Source organism: Pinus tabuliformis, chromosome 3_1, assembly GCF_031772625.1.
Source record: "Pinus tabuliformis cultivar Carrire ecotype Pingquan chromosome 3_1, CPIR1, whole genome shotgun sequence".
Taxonomy (NCBI): domain Eukaryota; kingdom Viridiplantae; phylum Streptophyta; class Pinopsida; order Pinales; family Pinaceae; genus Pinus; species Pinus tabuliformis.
In genome coordinates this window covers 975,803,011-975,820,698 of record NC_142301.1, presented here as the reverse complement: position 1 = coordinate 975,820,698, position 17,688 = coordinate 975,803,011, and the positions used below count along the sequence as shown (strand labels likewise).

General features: G+C 34.4%; 1 pseudogene; it reads left to right on the top strand.

Annotated features, from left to right (window-relative positions):
* Positions 1-15,576: 15,576 nt before the first annotated feature.
* Positions 15,577-17,484, top strand: LOC149191097 (putative kinase-like protein TMKL1 pseudogene; annotated as a pseudogene).
* The last annotated feature ends 204 nt before the right edge of the window (positions 17,485-17,688 follow it).

Below are 17,688 nucleotides of genomic sequence, written 5' to 3'. Positions count from 1 at the left end.
TTCAGAGATAATGGACGAAATTGGGTAGTGGTTCCTGACCCTGCTCATGCCAAGGGAAGGAAAAGGAAGTATTTTAATGCATGTCATTGTATTGACAAATGAAAATCCTGTTGGGCAGCGTCCTTACTAGGAAGTAGGAAGAAATATATAATGTATTTACAAGTCTGAGGATGTCAAGTGTGTCCAGAGAAATCAACGGGTCTGTCTCGAGTGAATGGTCGCTTGGTTGGCTCATATTGAGTGCCACATTCCATGCATTATTGCTACATCAACTCCTTCAAGATCTAGTGCCAAGGATATGATGTTTGTCACCTCCTATGATTCTTAGCTTTTGGAATGTTTGTTGAGAGCTTTTTGTTTTTTATAATGTAGTAGATACTTTAATTATGCTTTAGTTGTTAATACTTTTGAAGTTTTTGACAAATTATTCTATAAATAGATGGTCAAAATTATTTAATTTTCCACTAAGCAAATTAAGATCACCTATCAATAAACATACTTAAAATGAGTAAATCACTAATACACTAAACATGATGATTTTAGGAACTTAAAAACAAAATTAATTACTAATACACCAAGCATCATGATTTTATGAACTTAAAAACAAAATTATTAATAATATATGTTAAAATTATTTTTTCCTTAAACATTAAAATTTTCTATTAAATTTAAAGTATAAAGCCTATGAATTATATCTATTCAATTTCTTTAGAAAAAGGATAAAAAAGTTAATAGATCTCGTTGTTACACTAAATCATGAAACAAAGTAGAAAGTTAATGTTTTGCTTCTTGACGATTTGTTTTCATCATAGATAGTATTTTTATTAAAATTGAGTATAAAATTTATTAAAATTATATTTTTATTTTAATAATTTATTGTTTTACTTTATATAATTTATGAATATCATATATATATATATATATATATATATAATTAAAATCAAGCTTACATATATAAATATAATTTAAAAGAAATAAAATAAAAAATAAAATTTGTTTTTTATTAAAATCAAGTTAAAATATATAAATATTTAAGATTTAAATATTTTATAGAAATAGTCTAAAATTCTTATAATTATATAAATTAAATAGTAGGTAAATTTGAATAAACTTTAATCCATAATAAATATCAAAATACTTATTTCATAAATTATATATATATATATATATATATATATATATATATATATATATATATAAAAAATTAAAATTCATAAAAATTAATCAAATTATAATTTTTTTTAATTATTATTATTATTAAAGAAATCTATTTATAAGCTAAACATATATATATTAAAAATATATATAACAAAGTTATTAACCATGGAGATTGACCCCACTTAACCATTAAGAATTTTAATCTTGTAGGGAGGTTTTGTTGGCAAGTACCATGGCTTATCAATACCACATGCCCGAAAACCATAACTAAAATGACAAAAAGAGCATAATTATTTTTCAAATAAATCTCAACCATCGATTTGTGAATACTACAAAGAATACTTTATTTAGAATATTTCGTGGAGGTGAAATCTCTATCATCAACCTAATATTTTTTTATAATTAAATTAAAATTATGGAAGCTTATTCCAAAATAGACACACCTATGGGCCTACAAAAATCAATATAAAGCTAAAATATGTGAAACTCACATAAATACTAAGACAACCACTTAAATTAAATGGTTGGTAAACATCCACAAACATAAATCCATAGTAGGCAAGACACTTACATCATGATACATATTGCTAAGATTAAAAAAAATCATAAAACTAACAAATTATAATTTTATTTTGAATCACTATTATTAATAAGACCCCACTTAACCATTAAGAATTTTAATCTTGTAGGGAGGTTTGTTGGCAAGTACCATGGCTTATCAATACCACATGCCCGAAAAACCATAATTAAAATGACAAAAAGAGCATAACTATTTTTCAAATAAATCTCAACCTTTGATTTGTGAATACTACAAAGAATACTTTATTTAGAATATTTCGTGGAGGTGAAATCTCTATCATCAACCTAATATATTTTTTATAATTAAATTAAAATTATGGAAGCTTATTCCAAAATAGATACACCTATGGGCCTAAAAAAATCAATATAAAGCTAAAATATGTGAAACTCACATAAATACTAAGGCAACCACATAAATTAAATGGTTGGTAAACATCCACAAACATAAATCTATAGTAGGCAAGACACTTACATCATGATACATATTGCTAAGATTAAAAAAAAATCATAAAACTAACAAATTATAATTTTATTTTGAATCACTATTATTATTAATAAGACCCCACTTAACCATTAAGAATTTTAATCTTGTAGGGAGGTTTTGTTGGCAAGTACCATGGCTTATCAATACCACATGCCCGAACAACCATAATTAAAATGACAAAAAGAGCATAACTATTTTTCAAATAAATCTCAACCTTTGATTTGTGAATACTACAAAGAATACTTTATTTAGAATATTTCGTGGAGGTGAAATATCTATCATCAACCTAATATATTTTTTATAATTAAATTAAAATTATGGAAGCTTATTCCAAAATATACACACCTATGGGCCTAAAAAAATCAATATAAAGCTAAAATATGTGAAACTCACATAAATACTAAGGCAACCACATAAATTAAATTGTTGGTAAACATCCACAAACATAAATCCATAGTAGGCAAGACACTTACATCATGATATATATTGCTAAGATTAAAAAAATCATAAAACTAACAAATTATAATTTTATTGTGAATCACTATTATTATTAATAATTATAAAAAGATTTTTCGGCGTAAATCACATGATATTTCATTTGTCGACGCGTTTCGAACCAATGAGTGTGGTTCATCCTCGGGACAAGTTGAAGAATCAGATCAAGCTATGCATGTTAAATAGACAGAGCAAAACCTCCAACAGTTATAATTCTTGACTAGACAACAGCTATATTGACCAACGACTAAATTTGACTGGGGATCAGTTAGCATGACCAGAGGCATAAAAATAAGTTAATTTAATATAATAATTTTGGAAGTTTAGTTATAATAAGTCAAAGGGACACATGACATCACCTTATATATATATATATATAAAGTGGATTCTAAATGGTTATTAAGTTATTATTATTGGTATTATTTATAATAACAAGAAACTAATGGTATTATATATATATATATATATATATATATATATATATATATATATATATATTTAAAAATAAATATATGGATCACAGAAGCCTCAATTCAACAATTATAAAAAGAATTTATTTCAAGAAACATTCCCTATTGCTAAGGTTAAAAAAAATCATAAAATACTTATTGCTAAGATTAAAAAAATCATAAAATTAATTACTCCTCCTCCTCATTATTATTATTAGCCTAGAAGCTCATTGTAACACCCCCAAACTACATGGTTGAGTTATTTTTACTATTTTACTATTTTACTTTTACAATGGTGTGTTCTAGCGGAAATCTTGGAGACTCATGGTTGAGGTAGCCAAAGTAATTTCCATAAATAATGCTTCACAGAAATAAAATGTATTTCAAGAAAAGAAATTAGTTAAATAAAACCTTTGGAGACACTTATGGATAGTTACACATTCTTTTCTTTCAAAAAACAGGATTCAAAGAAGGCAAGGGTGTTGGAGAATCAAGGAAGAAAATGGAACTGATTAGGGTGTTGGAAAATCAAGGAAGAAAATGGAACTGATTGAGAAACTTGAGAGGATCAAGGATGAGGGAGGATGTTGCCAAATAACCCAGGAACTTCTTGCGTTGGGTGAAACAAACCAGTGGAAGTCTTGGAGACAACCCGAAAAGGGTGAAACTCAGAACTGGACCGATAGTCTTGATGTTCAAAGTGACTCAATCTATTTTGTGCTATCATTGTCTGGAGGGGAAGAGCTCGGGGGAGAGGTTGGACGTCATTGCCAGACTCATGACTGGGTGGTGAGATCTTCCAACAAAGAGGAAGTTGTCTAAATAAAGGAAAATAGATAAGTACTTGAACACAACTTAATATGGTATTGTTTGATTAAATGTGCATGTATGTGAACAATGTATAGAAAACAGAATTATGTTCTCAATTTAGAGATATTGTTTCATTAAAGACATTGTATAAGAAATGGATCATGAACTCAACTACTTATTGTGCATAATGTTTAAAGGAATAATGACATAAATTAAAATAGAATTTTGCTAATTTTGATTATTACTGAAGATGCTTTGAAAGCAAATATGAAACTGCTTAGATATTCAAATGGACAAGGAAACGAAGGAGGCCCTTTCGAGGTAACCTCTAGGTAACTAGTGCATAAATTTGGCTATACAAGCTAATTAATCATAATTAGACAAATAACAAATATTTCACATAGTGAATGCCCTTCATAATAAATACTTCAAATTAATGCAAGAGTAACACACAATACCCAACGAGAAAATAACAGGCATACAAACTATGTGAGCGATAATATAATCTCAAAGAACACCCTCAAGTAATCTGAGAATAACTGTAACCAACAGGAAAGGAAAGGATAATGCCAGAATCGACTTTAGAGTACAAACAAGAAATAGGGCAAGAGCTAACCAGCCATACATTGGGTATTAAATGCCCCTATGTAGGCTGGCCAGCTATGTATGTCATGGAGGCACATCATAAACTCCGGCGGGCGACCACGGAGACCTTTCCGGCAGCCGGTGCGGGACCCACCATACGGCCCAAAACATAATAACATAATTCCAAAACTGCATTTCGCGCGCCAGAACGAAATCGTGACCCAGCCGAAACTCTGCAACCCAGAACCACTGTGCTCTGCAACCCACAACCCGCCGGACTGAAGCGCTGCAACCCGCAATCACTGTGCTCTGCAACCCGCAACCCGCCGGACTGAAGCGCTGCAACCCGCCGGACTGAAGCTCTGTTCAACCGAGGACATACATCTTCCCCTCAGCAGGCTGGTTCATACACATAAACTTTGGTAGGTATGCAGTATAGGTTTACGGATTTACAGTTTCTTGCAGAGTAAATGCACAGGAATTAAAATGCTGCAGCCTCGGCGGCCAAATGCCTTTATTAACATGCCGAGGATTGCAATGCATGGTTTCTTTTCTTCTGGCAGTGTACAGAAATTCGAAAATTTAATTTCAGAATTCTCTTCGACTTCCGGCTTATATATTTTATCTACTGTGTTTTCTTGATTCAAAAGAAATGTTTAGCCAAAAATTTACAGATCCAGAAGGGATTTTGCAGTTAAAAAGAATCCAAACAGAATAAGAAGCAAAATGTGTACTGCAATTCGAAACCATAGTAATATGAAATCATAACCTTCCAAATATACAGTAATAATATTGATAGTAAAAGTGAGATCACTTTCTGTATTATCAGCAGTGCTCACATAACACATTAATAAAAATAGTCGAAATGCCATCTTCAAAATCTCATCTTAAACAAAATAATTTTCATTTTTTTTTTAAATTTTAATTCTTTAGAGTTAATATTTATTGGGATGTGAATTAATAATCTCTCACAAGCCATCAATCCAAAATTCTATAAACATCTACCTTGGCTTATAACATTCTGTGGCCAAATCTGGCATATAACAAGTTCAGATTACATTCCTTAGGTCACGTACTGATATATCTGGTTATTTTGATATATGCAGGCTTTGGTCATTAAGAAACCTTCCTTGCTTTTACATTATGTGAAGAATACTGGCATTTATACATTTAACATGCATTCATCCCAACATACAAAGTGGCAAGTTCCTGCCCCATAGGATTTCTCCATCCATATATAAAATTAAACACATTCGAGTTAAAGTTTGTTCTATATGCCCAAAGTCTTATCACTGATATTTGATTTTCTGTTATTTTTCAAGGATGTGCATTCAGACTTGAGGTAGCATAAAAATAATCAATTTCAATCAGGATATTTTGTCATGTTAAAGTATTCTAACATGAATCTATTTTGTTGTTGTCACTATGCAGTGCTTCTAAGCCCACGGAATGGTGGAAAAGTGGACACTGTGCATTGAAGTATCATGCCGCCCCAATCCGGGTCCAGCATCTTTAAAAATTGTCCTTCACAATGGGGCAAAAAATCATGTGATTTATAGAATATGGGAAGTGCAGGGAAAGACAACCAATAACGAAGCATACTACATTACACTTGTTGCAGGTTTAAAAGAGGCAAAACACAATGGGGTGAATAACATAACAGTGCTGACAAACTCAGAATTAATCTGTAATCACATGGAAGGCATCTACAATGTTCGCGCAGACAATTTGAAGCCCCTCTACAGAGAGGCAAAAATCTGGAGTGCTCGATTTAATTCTTTTTCGATAAAGCACGTTGCGGAGATCCATAAAATCTCTACTGATCTAATGGTTGGAGCAATCTCAAGTGTAGATGCAGGTGCCAGAGATGATTCAGGATCATCGTTCATTCCACTGGCAAACATTGATCAGCATCAATATAGGTCTCGACTATGTGTATACACCATGGTTGTCATTTTTATTGGGATTCTCATACCGTGGTTCTTTCAGTAAAGTACTCGTTAATGTACTTTTTTTTGGTTTTGTAATATCATTCACCTTAGATGTCCAATCATGTTATAACTGAATTCATGTGTCCAATTATGTACATTATATTTGAGGTGAACTAATTATTCTTAACCTACTGGTGATTCTGAAGGCCATCCACAAGTTGGCAAATGTGTGGATCATTGCTTTCAGTGCATATGGATATGTGAATGTTTGATTGGTTTTAATTATGTCCATTTAATATTTTTCAAACTTGACTAGACTACTATTGGACATGGAATTATAACTCCTCAGCTTAATAATATGTATGCACAATCTTCTTCAAGCATCATTCATGATTGCCTATTAATACTTGGAGGGTACCAAAGGCTCATAGTTACCTTGTTATCTACACTTGTTAATTCCATCCACATACTTGCAGCTGCTCCATAAAACAACACAACTATCTGCACAAGCAATCTGATTTCCTTCATTTGAAGCATTTTTGTTGAGTAGGGTTTGCAACACACAAGCAATTCTAGGTAATGTATCCTTTCTTTTCCTTGCTTTCCATACTATATGCACTCACCACATATTTATTTCCTTCAACTTGTTGCTTGACACGAAGTTGGAATCCTTAACACCTACATATAAACTTAGAATGTTGATCACTTGGAACATGTAAGTATTAATTCTCTTTTTGTTTCTTTAAGGACAACTGTTTTATAGCCAGGTTCAAGCATGTTTGCAAACCTCTGGTCGTCTGATGATAACCATTCTTCGACATTTGGTTGAGACAACCGTCACAACTGAACTTTAGTAACATTCATGTTAGACCTCTTATTTCTTGTAGGTTAATCAACCTCCATGCATAATTACGCTACACTCTCAGTGCATGGATGCTCACATTATCATGGAATAGCATTAATGATCCACAACTTCGTTAGAATAAATTTCTGCAAGAATACATTTCATACATAGAGACTACTCACTCAGCTCAAAGAGTCCACTTATTTCCTTTCAACATGTCAATTTACTTGTTTTTCCTAGAAGTGGGGAAACAGCAACCAAATGGTAATAGTTTGTTTACCTTCAATGGCAATCTTCCCTGATCTTGCTGGTTCTTCATGAAATGTTTTCCAAAGGGGTAAGACTACACACTCAAAAGAAGCATGAAAATGCATCATAAATTTGTATGTGTCATATAATAAGAAAATACATGATAACCTGTGAAAAGGCTCATGCTCAAGTGAGATAAACAATGGATCGGATTAGCTATTGATGAGGCCAAAACATACAAATTGTCAACTCTTAAATCAGAATTCTAATCTAGGTAAGAAAGAACAGAAAAGGCTTCCTTCTCTGTCCAAACACAGAGTCATGTCTTGTGCAGAGGCCCCACAATCTACTCTAATACCACGTTGAAAAACATTGTAAGCACCAAAAATGAAAAGAGGGGCATTGCATTTATGTCTTCAAATAATAGAGCCTATAGATAGTTGAAATATGTTCATAACCTTTATTGCAGTTACATAGTTCCTTCATGTCATTACCTATTTCTGACCTAATTTTACACTATCATTACCCACTAAATTAAATAAATTTGAATGTTCAACTGCTCTGCCAAAATAAAAGTTATATTCACCTATCTGTTATTTTGTGAAATAAGATAGGAAATTTTTTGAGTTATAAAGATGAGCAGTCTTCAAGGCAAGTGCAGAGCATTACGTATGGATGTGCTTTATGAATAGAAACCCTGAAAACATAAGCAGAATCATAATATGTATTGAATCTGTTAGATGCGAATGAGTTGTAGCAAAAGAAGCTTCATTTAATTGGAGCAGTGGTAACCATAATTCAATGCTTGTGTAAAATATTTGTATGGTTATTGTATTTTAGGTATATCGTTTTGTACATATTTCTAATGTCTCTCTTCAAAGATGTACTATTTTATCACTGATGTAACATATAAACTCGTTAATATGCTGCTATGGTATGTTGGATGCTATTTTTCTTGAAGTTTTTGGCAGAGGATGTTGTTTTTAATATATTGTCCTGTGCACACCACTTGTGTCTCTATTAAACTATATGCTTATTTCCATTGTATATCACATTTATCTATGCCATCATTCCACACAGAATTCTGAAAGATAAATCTGTACCATGTTGGAGGCCTCTATCATTCCACAACGTATAAACTTCTTACTACGGTATGTTGGGTGCTGTTTTTCTCTTGATGTTGTTTCTGGCGCACGAAATAAAAAGTAGTGTAATGCTAAATCAAAAACCATAATAAGATGGCATTTTAATAAAAAAGTAGTGTAATGCAACCCATTCACTTGTAGGTTATTATGGATTACATTATGATTCATAAAACCAGCACATTGGATGCTACGTTTCTTGATGTCATTTTTGGTGTTTTGGTGCGCACAATATAAATTGTGCAATGTTAAATCAAAAACCATAATAAAATGACGTTATATCAATAGTAACCACAGATTTTCTAGTTTAATTACTTGATGCTTCTTTGTTACAATAGTCCAGCATCAATCCATTTTCCCTGGTCCGTGTGAGGTCATTCATGGATTACATAAAATATGAATCGTCAAAATATAATAAAATCCATTCTTAATTGTTTTTTTAATGACAAAGCACCCCATGGATCCAATCAAATTAATGTGAAACCAACTGTGTAACGTAATACACTATTCAACCATTTTGACTTTTTTACTTCAGAAGTAGCAGTTGATCATAAATATTCTTGCTTCAACTGAAAGCGGGTTTATGATTGATATGGTATATCATTCTTCCTTTTATAATCTTAAACATGCAGAAACATAGAAAAAAATGCACCATACACAGTAATTTCAATTACATACTGACAATACGATCAAAGAGATCAGCTATAAAATCTATAAAATGAAGGTTAAAATAATTTGCAATGGAGCATCCATTGCAGTGATTATCATAATCGATTGTTTAACCACTGTTTAATTGAAATTATATGTTCACCGAATCAGGTAATTCCTTTCCCACCAACCAATGTAACTTTGCTCCATTGCAGTGATTATCAATCCACACTTCTTAAAGGCAAATGGTGCAAGTGCAGACAACAAGTTAGCATAAAGCATTGCCAACAAATTTCACCAACCACTAAGAAGTTCAAGTTATTCAAAACTGTCCCAAGAGATTCACACATAATTTCTCACTGAATCAGGTTCTAAAAGGAATTATGTTCCCTGTCAACCTTTTAAATTCGCAAGATTTTCGAAACTGCTCTGTAATTTTCTGAATTGCTTTGCTTTGTATACCGCTTGAATATCCATCCACGTTCATCAGATACTCACCAGAAGAATATCCATCCTCGGCCTTGGAAATGACACACACATCTGCAAATGTTTATGGGATATGTGATTTTCGTGGTACATGTTTAAAGGCAACATTATAGAGTTGTGTATAAAGGATCCATGAACTACCTGCAGTGGTCCCAAGCTAAAGGTGAGAAAGTCATTAAATGATGACAACTCTGTAGAGGAGCAGCAGCAAATAAGTAATGGAATTGGAATGCTGCAAATCAGAATAATTAACTCTTAAAGACAGAAATTAAGGAGCCCTGCGGTGCATTGCAGCCATTTTGGATTGCATAAAAGCGGTACCTTTAATGATATTATTATGAATAGCAATTGTTGGGGATGGTTTCATGCATTGCTGTTGCAGTAAAGTTGCTTGGTCTTATTTCAGTTTTTAATGCGGTTGCCACAGTGGTTGAAGGAGCATTGCCAAGCCAAAGAACAGTAACCTCAATGGAGAAGCAATGCAGGAGTGTTAATAGTAATAAATGTTATGGGTGGTGTATTTGAGTGTATCTATGTATCATTTCAGTTCAGAAGAGAGCAGGTAAAAGATGGATAAAACTTAAATGGTTGTTGGAATGAGTAGATTTTATGTTATGCTCAGTTTGGAACTTGAATGCCTCAGATTAGAAGATCCAGGACATCCTTTAGATTTTAGTTTCTAAGAGGGTCTATCACCATGCAAATAATAATAATATAAACTAGAAACTGTGTAATCAATGGTTTTCCATCCCATGCATTAATCTCTGAATGTGTCACTAGCAAAAAACATTGATTGCATCCAATGGACATTTTTGTCCTAATAGCTGAAGAGATGAAAACGACCTTGAATGAATAGCATAACCAGAGTTTTTTAGAACGTGGTTAGACCTTCAAAGGGCTAACCAGAAGAATATTTGCTGAGATTATGAAATTTGTAAATATAATGTTAACACTGAACAGTAGACCTAGCTTATGTGAACTAGAAATTGGTACATGTACAACTCTTTTACAACATAATGGGTCCTTTCTTAGGAAACCCCATCTCTGTAGTCTGTATAAACCTTGGAAATGTACAGAGATTGAAAATGGAGATACATGCTTATAACCAGAAAATCAATGAATCTGGTGATAAATGCTCAATAAATCAAAGCTGGAGGGCCAAATCAGGTTGTGAATCAACCAGCATTCCAGAAGACTGCCTAACTGGAGACCTTGGAGACTGAAACCCTACATTCAAATCTGGTGGAATCGAATTTGAAAATTCAGATGTCTGTTGAGAAGGTTGTTTTGAAGGTAAAGACTTCCATAGTTGTTTTTGAGATTGGGATGTATCAGCTCCCATTGGTATCTGCCTGCAATTAAAAGGACTCTGTGTGGTTGAATTTGGCAATTCTAACATCGAGTTTACACCTCCCTGAGAAGTGGCATGAGATGACAGATTCTGAGGATGCATCCAGCTTAGCTGTGAACGCATATACAGAGGCATGTCCATGGGTGCCTGCTGTTGAATAAATTGAGGAACACTACTAGAAATGCCTGATAGTTTTGTATCACCATATGGTTCCCTGGCCACACAATTGGAATTACCATCCAACCTTCTATCAAAACCAGTGCTGCCAGAAGTTGTCGTCTGGACACTTGAAACAGGTTGCACATGTTCAGCTGGTTTGGCAGATGCCCATTGCATAAGTCGGTTACTTCTGGAGACAATCTCAAGCAATTTTGACTGGGATACATCTGAGGTAAATTTTGCACCTGCCAGATTGACTTCACTGGATTTAGCAATTGATGAAGCTGATTTCAACTCACTCTGTTTGACTCCTTGCAAAGGCGTTTGAAAATTTATATTGTTGGCTGACTGTGAACTCATAGATAGAGGAACAGGTAACCCAGTAGATTGAGACAGAGATACTAGTCCTGTAGATTGAGCAACTGTTGCCACACTCGACAGTGCAGAGGCTTGATCATTTGTTGCTTGATTAGCTGCACAAAGATTTAATTTAGCCTTGGTTGCAGTAAAGTCACTTGAAACTGTACTTGTCTGAGCCAAGGTCTGTTGATCCTTGATCTCCTCACGCAATAACAAAGCACCAGGAGGAGCTTCAGCTGTAACAAAAAAGAAAAAAACACGTTGTTATGCAATCGCATTGAAGGCAATGAAGATAATAATATTTTGAATTTCACATTAAATGGTAGATCAATTAATATTTCCATACCAGTATTTTGCAAAATAGAACCTTGTACCCTTCTAGATGTGTGGTCCAGATTGATTTCTTTTGTAGAAGAAATCTCCAATTGTTCATTCAGGCTTCTTTTCCTTCCACGACACTGTCCAACCTTTAGAAACTGTGGTCCATATTTTCTTGATTTCAACGCAGGAACACTTTGCCCCCCTTTTTTTGTTGGGCTCAAGAAACTATGTCGCCTCTTGGTAGTGACCTTGGATGGAGTTAGAACATCAAATTTCTTATTATTGTACTCTTGGCTGACATTTTTTACCAATTGATTTAGTGCATATGCCTGCTCCAAAGATTTGGGTGTTATTTGTAATAAACCCCTCAATATCTTATGAGTTGATGACATCACAAGTTCAATTTCCTCATCGATTGTTAGGGCGCTATCTTGCCTTACAATGGTTGAATCAGTGGAAGGAGAAGCTGGAAGGCTCATTTCAATTTCTGGGCTCATTGCAAACGATTCATTTAAATCAAGTAAATATCCAGGTCTTTCTGTAATAGACCTATAGACATTAGGCAATTCATTGCCACTTGAAACCTTGCTAGTCACTACCATCTCAACTTTTAGAATATGCTTGCAAATATTGCCATTTAGGGCCCATTTGCAATTACAAAAGTGTAGGTTCTGCCCTTTATAGATGACATGATACCATGTATCACGAGTTGCCGTAGTTTGGCTACGAACCAAATACTCACTTTCCTTGTTTCCATCAGCCATACAATCTTCATCTGGGATATTCTTTGCTTTGCACTTACTTAAATTTATTTGTTGCTCAATTTTTGAAGCTCGGACAAAACCAGCATTTTTTAGACGTTGCATGTGAATGTAATACAACTCAACCTTTTTTAATAAAAGGTGCAACAGCCAATCCACCCTTCTATGGGACGCATTATTCTTCTCACAGAGGTACCTTTGCTTTAGATACCGGTGATAAGATTCGATAGCATTATTAGTATCTTGGTTGGAATGTGGGAAGTCCCTATATGCTTTTGCCCACATATCTGGAAAAAAACATATATTAGATGCGAAAAAACAATAGAAAATGGTGAATTACAAAATAAATTGATAAAATGCAACCTTAGGAAACTTACATAGCTTGTTGTTGTTTAACCAGTTGGTTGCAAAATAATCCAAAAACACAGTTTCTTCTTTGAATTCATCAAAGAAACTTTGAATTTCATGTTGCACAGATGCATCATCTTCACACGAATGCATGATTAATCCCAGAGCACGGAAGATACGGACTTTATTTTCCTTTCCCCTGACTTTCGTTCCAACATTTTTCAACCAGGCTCTACGGACATGCCATACACACAACAATAGTGTACAGTTTGTGCAAGTCCTGAAATAATATAACATTATAAGAGAATATCCTTGAACATTATTGCTTTTTAGCTCTTCTAAAAAGAAAAAACTGGTTCACCTTAATGCCTCGATTTCCGCTGCTGCATCATCTGTGATGACAGCTCGGACATGCCAATCTGGGTTTTCCTTTTTCCCATTTGCAAATAATTGCGACATCCATTTACAAATATCAGGAGTACCATTCCGTGATGATATTACCCATGCCACTGGAATCCCATTGTGATGATCATCAAAAGCCATTATGGTGTACAATTGATACTGCATTACAATAAGAAAACAAGATTATAAGCATATAAGAGGACGACATTGAAATAAAGTAGAATAAATGAAGTTTTGGTAAATATGTTTACCCCATATTTGTTAGTGCTAAAAGTGGAGTCCATTGATAACATGTTGTTGTGTGAGTATCTCACCATCATTGAAAGCATCCACTTAGTTTGTATGCCTATAATGAAAGGAATGTTTTTAACAACATCTTGTTGTTGGTAGAAGAAAAAGCTCTCTGGGCACTCACTAACCCAACAATCCACACTCATTGGATCATTTTCATGCTTCACATACTCTAGCCTCTTGATATTATTGTACATGTTTGACACATCCTTTCTTGTCATGAAAGAATCTCGAGGTGCCCCTGTGAAAAGCTCACCAGATCCATACCTTAAATCAAAGATAATTTTTTCCCAGATCATCGTAGCATTAAAACCATCACGAACCAAATATTCAACAATAGTTCGTATATGCTGTGTTAAATGCGGCGCAAAATTGAATTTCTTGGGCATGTCATTTGCCTCATTTCCATGACAAACCACATTTTTGTCATCAATATGTCTGCATGTTGTATATATTAGAACTGCATCATTTGGTCTAATAGCAAGTCGTCGCATAATAAAGTGACACTGACAACCAACTTTGATGCTGTGACGTGGAAGACGTTTCTTAGTTGTGGATCCAGGTTCAGCCACATTGCTGGATTGTACACGATTTGGACCATAGGCACACCTATATCTGTGATCAACAATTCACCAAAAATTAAATAAAATATTTATGCATGTTTGACATAGTGAACTTAAAATCAAAATTATATATATATATATATATATATATATAGAGAGAGAGAGAGAGAGAGAGAGAGAGAGAAAGAGAGAGACTCACACAACATATTCTAGATATGTTGAATAATTTGTCCTCTTGATATCCTTCACATCTTTAATTTTTCGAATTTTAGCAACAAATTGAGTAGGTGCAGGTTCCCTCATTTGCTCTTCCCTTATAAAATCCTCAAGTCGACAATATGGAATAATTGCGACTTGGTCTCCTGCTACTTCTGTCCATGTCAAATCTTCCGCTGAAAACTCTATCATCCCTTCTGGGTCCTCAACCTCCAACTCATTGATCAATTCCCACTTCCTCATTCTTCAAATCCCTATACAAATGAGGGAACACGAATATTGACTAAACATATGAGCAACAGTTCATACTATGAATATTGAACACCACTTGAAATGCAATTTTTTGTAGTGTGTAGAATTTACACTGAAGACCCCACCAGATATAAACACATTTACAGCATAATTCCCTATCTCCCCTTCAATATTTCCTACCCATGCACAAAACAGTATTATAGACTTTCAAATGCTTCGTCTTGGTATAATCAATACATTGCTGAAAGAAACATAATAACATGCAAAATCTGTTGCAAAGAAAAAATTGTTATACAACTTTAATCAGTTTGTTCCACTTTGTTATGCTCAGATGAAGTCCAAAACAATTACATAACAAAGTGTCCATATGATATGCATGTTATTTTTTTAGAATCTTATGATTGAATATCCTAAGGGAGATTACTCTTTAACTGACATTGCATTCAAGGGCTGGCAGTTAAGATTACAGCTGGGCTTGGCATTTTTGGGAAAGATGTAGAATCTTTCAAAATTGTAGCCAAAGTGGTTAAGCTGGCTATTTTTGCCTACACAAGGCGGGACAACTTGTATATTTCTTGATATATATTTGTTCAGTAGTGAAATATAAGATACATCATCTACAATTCACTTGAAGCACATTCCTGTGAAGCACATTCCTGTGACCTCCAAGTTCGAGACCATAAACTTTTATAATGGCTATTCTAATCTCTGGGGTCCTCAGCATCAGCAAGTGTCAGAGGATGAGTCCTCTACCACAATTTGGCTTGACAACTCTTCAGGTTAATTTTGTTTGGTTTATCCTTCGGTAGAATAACTAATTTTTGCATGAAATGTGATGCAGTCTAAAGAGTGTTTGTCTCCCTCCCTGACTTTGGATGTTAGCCATGGTTTTGGATTCTCCTTAACTCATCAGTTAGCTCTGGTATTCTTCCTGATCCAAGAGATCTGCTGTTGAATAATTTCAGGTAGTGGATTCAAGTCTTTGGAGGCCTATAAGTCCGGATTCTTCAGTGCTGCTATTAAGCTACAGGCAGGTTATATAGCTGGAGTCATCGCAGCACTCTATGTAAGTTGCATTTCAGCGTTAAATTATATTTTCCTGGAACTTGGTTTGTTGATGAGGATTGTTGCTAAGTTCTCTAAGTTCATTCTTAGTGGCTGCCCTATTTCAGACTCCACATGCTCAGCCTCATTCTCCAATTCTCTCATTTCAACTGGAACAGGAAGCCTAACGAGCCAAGAGAGATCGAGGATGAAGTCAATTCAGAGAAACAATTTGGTTTACAACTAATGCAAGGACCGAGAACGCTATCCCACTCGCCTGCCTAGATATAAATTTGTGAGAGACTAGAGTTTGAATCTTGAAAACCAGTCTCTGTTTATTTATGGCCATCTATAATATAGGCCGTTGAAGAGTGCTTCTGTATGGGTGTGTAAGGAAATTTTCCATTGCAGCTGGTGAAATAAATTTGCAGCTCATGGAGTACAGATGCCCAAAGCTCCATAGGAGTTGGGTTGAAATAGTTGATTTCCTTATTGTTGGTAATTGCTTGGAGGGCTATGTAAAACTTGTCCGGTGATGTGTTCAGTGCATGAAAACATTTTGATCTTTAATTCAAAGACTATTGAAGAAGGCTCTTCCAGTAGTTCTGGTCTGTATGCCAAACCCACACAAACCCAAAATGCGAGTGATAAAGGCTAGAAAAATGAAATAGGAAGGGTTTTATTTTATTATGAAAGTAAGATGCTTTGATTTTGTAAGATTCGAGTGCACCTTGACTACCTACAGAAATCTAGTTTTACTATATTGTAGATGCTAGCAAAAGAGTTCAGTGACTCAAAGATCTGAAAACCATTTTTTATGCAATTTTCTTATCCACTGTGCTACGGTATTTTATCATGCAGCATACACATCTATAAAAATCTGATCTTTCTTTTCGAATGTAGATGCAAACAGACCAGCACCTGGTTGGGCTAAACTGCATAGAATTGCACTAGGTGCTGCAAGGGGTCTAGCGTACCTTCACACTTGCCTGGAAACGCCTATCATACATGGCAATCTCAAGTCCAAGAACATACTCATAGATGATAATTATGAGGCCCATCTTTCTGACTTTGGTCTTCACTTACTTATGAATCCGAGTACAAAACTGGCAATGCTAGAAGCTTCTGCTTCTCAAGGTTATAAAGCACCTGAACTGCTCAAGATGAACAAGGCAAACACAAAAACAGATATTTATAGTTTTGGTATTATATTACTTGAAATTCTCACTGGCAGAAGACCAATTGAAAGGGACTCATCCAATCAAATTATTGATCTACCAACAGTTGTGAAGAATGCAGTGCTTGAAGAAAGGATTTCAGATCTCTTTGACCTTTCCATTCCGGGAGGACGAATGAGAAGCCCGATGGATGAAGGGCTCCTTCGAGTTCTTCAGCTTGCAATGGGTTGCTGTGCACCTTCTCCCTTTGTTAGACCAGATATCAAAGAGGTGATAAGGCAACTTGAGAAGATTTACCCTCTTCCTCAGTCCCCTACATATTCTCTTTCTTCACATTACACTTCGGATGATAGAAGCAACAGAGAATTTGTGTTGTAATGGAGAGAGGCAAAATGGCATTGGTTTATCCCTATACATATTTTTTGGAATTTATATTGAAACCTACCATGCCTCAGCTAGCGGAGCAAAATGAAGGATATTTCTGTTATTTGAGAGGTAAATCCAACATCACCGAGGATTATTTGCTTTGGGGATTTTCACCTACCAAAGTTTCTATTTTGAAAAGTTTTGGGAGCCTTAAAA